Here is a 6,834-nt window from a genome sequence, read left to right on the forward strand (position 1 = left end):
GCCCTAGGAAAGATTCTGGTTTGGGGCCCTCCAACCATCCACAGCACTACATTTTTGCAGTTTATTGCAGACGATATTGATAGAGTACCATGGTGCGGATACAGTCTTCTGATAAATGCTCAGCTGTGTGAACATCAGCATTGTGTACAAATCTGATCAGGCTCTTGAGGGTAAATTTAGTAAAGCTTCTATCATTTCTGTATCGCATCCTAGAAAATGATTGGTTGCTGTTAGCGACATCACTTTTTTTTATCTTCTGAAGCTTTATTAAATTAACCCTTAGCATTTTAGAAGTAGGCTTACCATCTGTGTCACATTTAAAGCACAGTGCACCCAGAAAATATTTTCATCGCTTAGTTTTTTCCACATATTGTTATAGCCTTTTTGCGAGATTTTTGGAAACGTATTAAAATTAAAAAACAAGAAATCTCATGTACATATGTATTCACAGCCTTTGGTCAATACAGTACCTTGTTGATGCACCTTTAGCAGCTATTACAGCCATAGGTCTTTTTGAATATGATGCCACAAGCTTGGCGCACCTATCTTTGGGCAGATTCACCCATTCCTCTTTGTAGCACCTCTCAAGCTCCATCAGGTTGGATGGGAAGCTTTAGTGCACAGACAATTTTAGATCTCTCCAGAGATGTTCAATCGGATTCAAGACAGAGTTGCCCAGGGTCATTGCCCTCCTGAAACATGAACCTTCGCACCAGTCTGAGGTCAAGAGCGCTGTTGAGCAGGTTTTCATACAGAATGTCAAGTACATTGCTGCCTTCATCTTTCCTTTATTCTGACTAGTCTCCAAGTTCCTCTGGATGAAAAGCATCCGCCCAGCATAGTGTTGCCACGTCTTTTACAGCCTATTATTTAGCTGATAAGTATGGTTGGTGGTGCACACAAGAGTTAGGAGAAGTTGAAGACTAAGACTAAGAAAGGACTCAGGTACTGGGGCACTTGTATTAAAAATTTATCAAAATATAATTTTTACAATGGAGGTTATTTATAGCTGATCGCTGTTGTGCTAAATTGGATCGATTATGGAATGACTGCACATGTGTATAGGTCATAGTGCACCTGCGCAAGCTTAAACTGCGTAAAAAGTCTGCGGTTACTTTTTCAAAATATCCTCGCAACCAGGAAGCAAACATTTGTACAGTAGGTGGTAACAGCCTGTTTTCTGGGAGTGTCAGGCGTGCGCAGGGATTTTCAGAGAGCATGTGTGACGTCAGCTCTGGGCTTGATTAGCCTGTCTCTGTCGCAGATTTGAGGAAGGGTCAGAGTTACGCACACCTGTACAGACTGGGAAAATCATTCGATGGTGAGTGAGTTGCGAATGGATTTGCAGCTGGCAGACAATCAGCGATAGTTTCACGAGCCATTTGCAGCCTTGCACAGGGCGATTTTTCACTCTGGCACGGTGGTCACTATCTGATCACAGGGCTCTAAATATTGCCTATCAGCGATCAGGTCAGAATAAGTCTCAACAGCCCCAAAATATAAAATCAATGGTATGGCCCAGGAAATGTTGCCATACACATACACTAAATTACCTACCAGTTTGTGCTATTCAAGTCTAGTGCTACCAGTTCACAATATGACTCCCCTATGTGGTTGCTATAGGGCTCTATTGTCTCCCAGGCTCACCTTCTCCCTTGCACTAAGGGCCTGATTCAGACCTGTTCATTAGGCTGCGTATGTTCTCAGCCTAGCTAACAAGTATACGCCGTCTACACCCGCACCACGCCATTCTGGTGTTATTTTGTTTCTGTGCAGTGTAAATACTGTTTGCTTTATTCTTACACTGTAATATAGATATTAGTTTGAAGTACAAACTCCACTCAAATCTAATTCTCTCTGCAAATGTTACATCTGCCCCCCTGCAGTGCACATGGTTCTGTGCATTAAAAAGAGAATTTGCTTTTGCGAGTGAACCAGAATCAGGGCCATTATGTGGTGAGATAAAATGCATTGCTATTGATCCTAATTGGACACAGTGATTTTTAAATCCTGTCCTACTCATCATATACAGTATATTCAGAAGGACATGTCTCAAAAAATATACAGACTTATCAATAATAAAGACATTTCTCATAATTCTATCAGATGTCTGTGCCATCACTTATGTTTTCAATCATTCATTTGTTTCTTCAATTAATATGAAATTCATGTCAAGCTTTTTTCTCATAACATCCAATTCAAATTTGGCTAATTGCTTTTTTGTTCTGCAGAATAACTAAAGACCCCTTCTGCTTCATTAACTCTAATTGGACATTGTTGGAGAGAAAATGTGTAAATGAGACATCTTTTGGCAAAGAGTTCTACACACTCCCTGGGATCTTCATTTCTGTAGTCCATCCACATGCTTTTCTGCTCATCACAGATACATGCTCTCGCCTCAGTTCTGATTGGAAGTCTTTTCTAAACGTACTGTACAGTATGTGATTATTTTCTGCAACCTAAACATGTGTTACAAAATGTGAAAGTTTTTTTATAAAAATGTAACCGAATTTTACCTGAACTTTTTTCCCTGTACTTGACTAGAATTAGCACATACAACTGGAAAATGTATGCAGTTTCACTGTTAAATGCAAAACAAAGTAAATACAGTTTTACGTTACAGAATTAACACATACAGTATTATGCTGAGTTTTTTACCAAAACCAATTTTTTCCCTTCTATTCGAATGATCAAAACTGGCACAGGAAGAGTTCACTTGATGGTAAAAAAATGTGAAAACCCCAGTGGGGTATGTTTTTTTCTGCACTGCAGGGTTTTCCAATTCAATTAGAGGATTGAAAATAGAAATCACTGCTTCTTTTATCTCACACCCACCCCCCTGAGTACATCTGTTTTTTTTTTTCCTAATTATCATTATTTTTAGGAAAAACACCTCGGGTACCCGAGTAGTACGTCTTACACCTCAGAAACCCCCTCATCTGGTCACCTCCCTTAGGAATCATTAAGAAATCTGAAGATTCCAATTTGATTAATTAGTATGTAATTAGTATTCTGAAGCATTGTTTTCTCTTCCAGCATCAGGATCTGGGTATTCTCAGGCAGATATATAGAGTGTGTAGTATTGTGTGAGTGTATGTGTCTGAGAGTGTGTGTATGTATGAGTAATGGCCAACCACTACATCTGCAGAAGCCCCAGTCCCTCCCAGCAGCCCTGCAGCAGTGGGGAAATGGAAGGGATACCAATTTAAATGGACAAAACCATGTGTACTGCAGGGGCGCAGATGTAACACGTGCATAGAGAATTAGATTTGGGTGGGGTTTTACTTCAAAGTGAGATCTATATTGCAGTGTAAAAAAAAGCAGCCAGTATTATCCTGCACAGAAACAAAATAACTCACCCAATTATATCTCATACTTGCCTACCTGACCCTCTCCATGCAGGAGAAAATGCTCTGTTTCTGGACTTCACTGGTAATGTATTATTGCCATCACCTGTGGGGACAGGGTGCTGGGTAATTGAGAACAAAGGTGTTTCACCACAGGTGATGGCAATCACACATTACCAGGGAAGTCCAGGAACAGAGCATTTTCTCCCGCATGGAGAGGGTCAGGTAGGCAAGTATGATATTTCTATGCACATGTTACTGACCCACCTGCACTGCACATGATTTTGTCCATTTGAGAAGAAATTTGCCATTGTGAGTGAACCAGAAGGGCCCATGGTTATCGGGAGCTGGCATAACCATGGTAATCCAAAATTAACAGGAAGGTTTTTCTTGCCTTGCTGAACTTTGCTCCCAACTGAATTCCCCCATAAATTGCAAGGGTTGGATTGCAATTAGTGTAAAATGTAAACTGTGACTGTTGAGATTATACAGCAACTGATTGTTTTCTTGGATTGACTGCAGTATCCTTTGTACAAAAAGTATTCTGTACAATTGGGTTTAATCAGACATGTGTAAATAATGCCGATTAGCAGCAAATCCATACACAAGACTCTCGATCAAAGGATTTTTCCAATCTGTGCATTACCCAAGATTTAATCGGTGGCAGCGATGGAAACATGCATGATCGGCTTCATGTCAATCAACTTGCGAACGGCTAGTGATTATGAAAATTCACTGGATTTCATTGCAGGATGGCCTCGCACATGTGTACGATGAGCCGTACATATGTGCAGTCATTCAATTATCACCCATGCTGTGAATTAGGTTTGAATAACCTCTCAGTATTACAGCAATTCTTATAGGGCCCATACACGTCCCGATGCGGGCGGTGCAATCTGTGCTTTGAGGTGCGCGCTCCCGCGGCACCTCATCGCACAGTACAAAAAGTATGTGCTGCACAAGGCATGCAATGCGATGCAATGCGTGCTATTTAAGCTCAAAACGCACGCCCGCATTGGGACGTGTATTTTATGCCTGACACTTAATTCAAACTAAATGGCACCCTTCCCATCTACCCCCAGGTGTTTTAATTAGCACAGGTTTCTGCCTTGCTCACTACATGTTAATATGCGCTCTATTTGAAGGTAAGACCTAGATAAATTGATATAATGTGTAAGTATTAGAAATGTTAGGGACCCATCTAATAAAGATCACCTGGACGCGGTGGATGGGACAACTTATTTGCGCAAATGTGTGCTTAGAACTTCAATTACATTCCAATGTAAATGTAAGAGTTTATCAAAATTATTTTTACTATCAGTGTTCTTAGCACCTAGAGTGTGCATCAGTATTTATTTTTTTCCTGTATGGTATGAGAAGCCTTAACTTGGTAGCACCTCTTATTATGTTTAAAAATATGGAGTGAAATGTAATAGGATGAGAGAATCAGAAAATTAGGGATTTGGTAAGAAATCTCCTGTTTTTTAAAGCGCCAATCATTTACACAGCAAAATCACACTGGTTTTGCAGTGTAAATGATTGCCGCTTTAAAAAAACAGGAGGTTTTTTACCAAATCTCTCACTTTCTGATTCTCTCACCGTATTACATTTCACCCATGGGGTTCAGTCCAGTCCCCAACTCTTTCACTAAATTCAACATGCAAACATCCTGAATAATGTAATGTACAAAAGTCCTGTTGTTTTTAGATTTATGTGGAGAAGGATTCAGAAAAAAATAAAAAGGAAGTAGGGAATACTCAATCTAAATGCATTTCATAGAGCAACAACCTTTACATATATTATTTACTGGTTCTGGCAGAGATCTATTTACACAAATTATACATAGGAAGAGGAACTATTCTACCCTTTCTCTCCAAGTGTACTTTTACAAACTCCCAAAAATTAATATCCAGAATTTTTATGTACCAATATTATTAAAGATACATATAAAGCTGGCTTCATACAAATAGTAAAATAAACCGAAATCCACAGGTGTCACAATTACCTACGATATGGGTTAATCCTATTTTCAGCGCTGGATTGGAAAATTCGACATGTGGAACATGGAAAGAAGGAAGCATTTCTTCAATCTGTGATGTCTTCAAGTTGGGGGACTACTCACATTCTCTGCCCTAAAAGAAAATTTTAATGTATTCAATAATAATTTCTTTATGTGCTTACAAGTTTGATAATGTATTCAGAAGATGTCAAAACTGATACAAAATGAACATATCACTGATCCTTTACCAGCCCTATCATATTTTAGCTGTACTTATATGTATTGGTTGAAATATTATTATTCTGATCTACAACCATTAGACAGAGACAAATTATTGGGGGGGGGGGGGGGGGTTGGAGTGAATTGCGCTGCTGATTCAAAATGTTTTAACAATAGTAACACACTGATTGGCTGAATAAGAATGAATTTCGGACCCACTGTAACTATTTGAAAATCTTTATCTGGAATCAATAAAAAATAATATTACATACAAATACATACAATATATAAAAACAATATAAAATATAAATATATATAATAATAATATAAAAATGTAGCGAGAATGGGATCCCAATCAATTAGCTAAAATAGCGTTTGGTAAATTTTCAGCAATACCATTTGTTTCAACAATGATATAAAAAATTCTGCAGATGATTGTAGTTTGCAGTATAGAGAAAAAATATATATATATAGTCCTGCTTATATAGAATAATATTGTATATGGACTGGCCAGTAAGTTGAATCACAGAGGGTCAAATGCAGTCACAGATTTATATTATGCTCACCCGGGATAAAAGCGCTCTCTTTGCGCAAATATACAGGGGTCTCCTGCAAGTGGTCCCAGTTGTCTTAAGGGATAGGAATCCTTCGATATGTGGTTGTCACTCCTCTCGGCAGCCCGCCGGTAAGATCTTCTTGTGGACAGGTGGGAATCACCGTTCCGTTCCAGAATAAATCAGGAATTGCACTTCTTTATGTAATAGTAATAGCTCAATGTGGTATTTTTTTTTTTTTCCCCAAATCTCTGCTTCTGATCGTGGCAGCATGTAACCTCCTGCGAGACAAATTATGGCAAATTAATTCCAAAAATGGACTTCAATATCCCCGCTCTTTCAAAGACAGATTCAGGGGTAGATTTATTAAGCTCAATGAAGTGATAAAGTGTCTGGTTTTTATCACCGGCCAATCAGCTCCTACCTGTCATTTTTCAAACCAAGCCTGTAACTTCACAGTTAGGTGCTGATTGGCCAGTGATAAAATACAGACACTTCACTTAACCAAGCTTAATAAATCTACCCCACACTGTCAAGTTACTCTCAAACAGCTTCACAGCTTCTTAGCAAGAAGTCCACCTATACATTTTATGTAAAGCGTTCATTTCCTCTGTTCAAATGGCTCATATTTATTTTCTTCAACAATGCTTGTTTGACGTGTGGAGGGCATGAAACTTTTTTTTCCATAATTTCTGTAAATGCAGGAAAGTAGCTA

General features: G+C 38.8%; 1 long non-coding RNA gene across 1 annotated transcript; it reads right to left on the minus strand.

Annotated features, from left to right (window-relative positions):
- Positions 1-2,331: 2,331 nt before the first annotated feature.
- Positions 2,332-6,387, minus strand: LOC146007159 (uncharacterized). The gene is made up of 3 exons (XR_014444259.1): positions 6,132-6,387; positions 5,353-5,479; positions 2,332-2,459 (listed from the first exon to the last, which is right to left on the minus strand). It is a non-coding gene; the product is annotated as an uncharacterized LOC146007159 (long non-coding RNA).
- Between the last annotated feature and the right edge of the window lie 447 nt (positions 6,388-6,834).

The sequence above is a fragment of the Crinia signifera genome, chromosome 6, assembly GCF_055691185.1.
Source record: "Crinia signifera chromosome 6, ASM5569118v1, whole genome shotgun sequence".
NCBI lineage: Eukaryota > Metazoa > Chordata > Amphibia > Anura > Myobatrachidae > Crinia > Crinia signifera.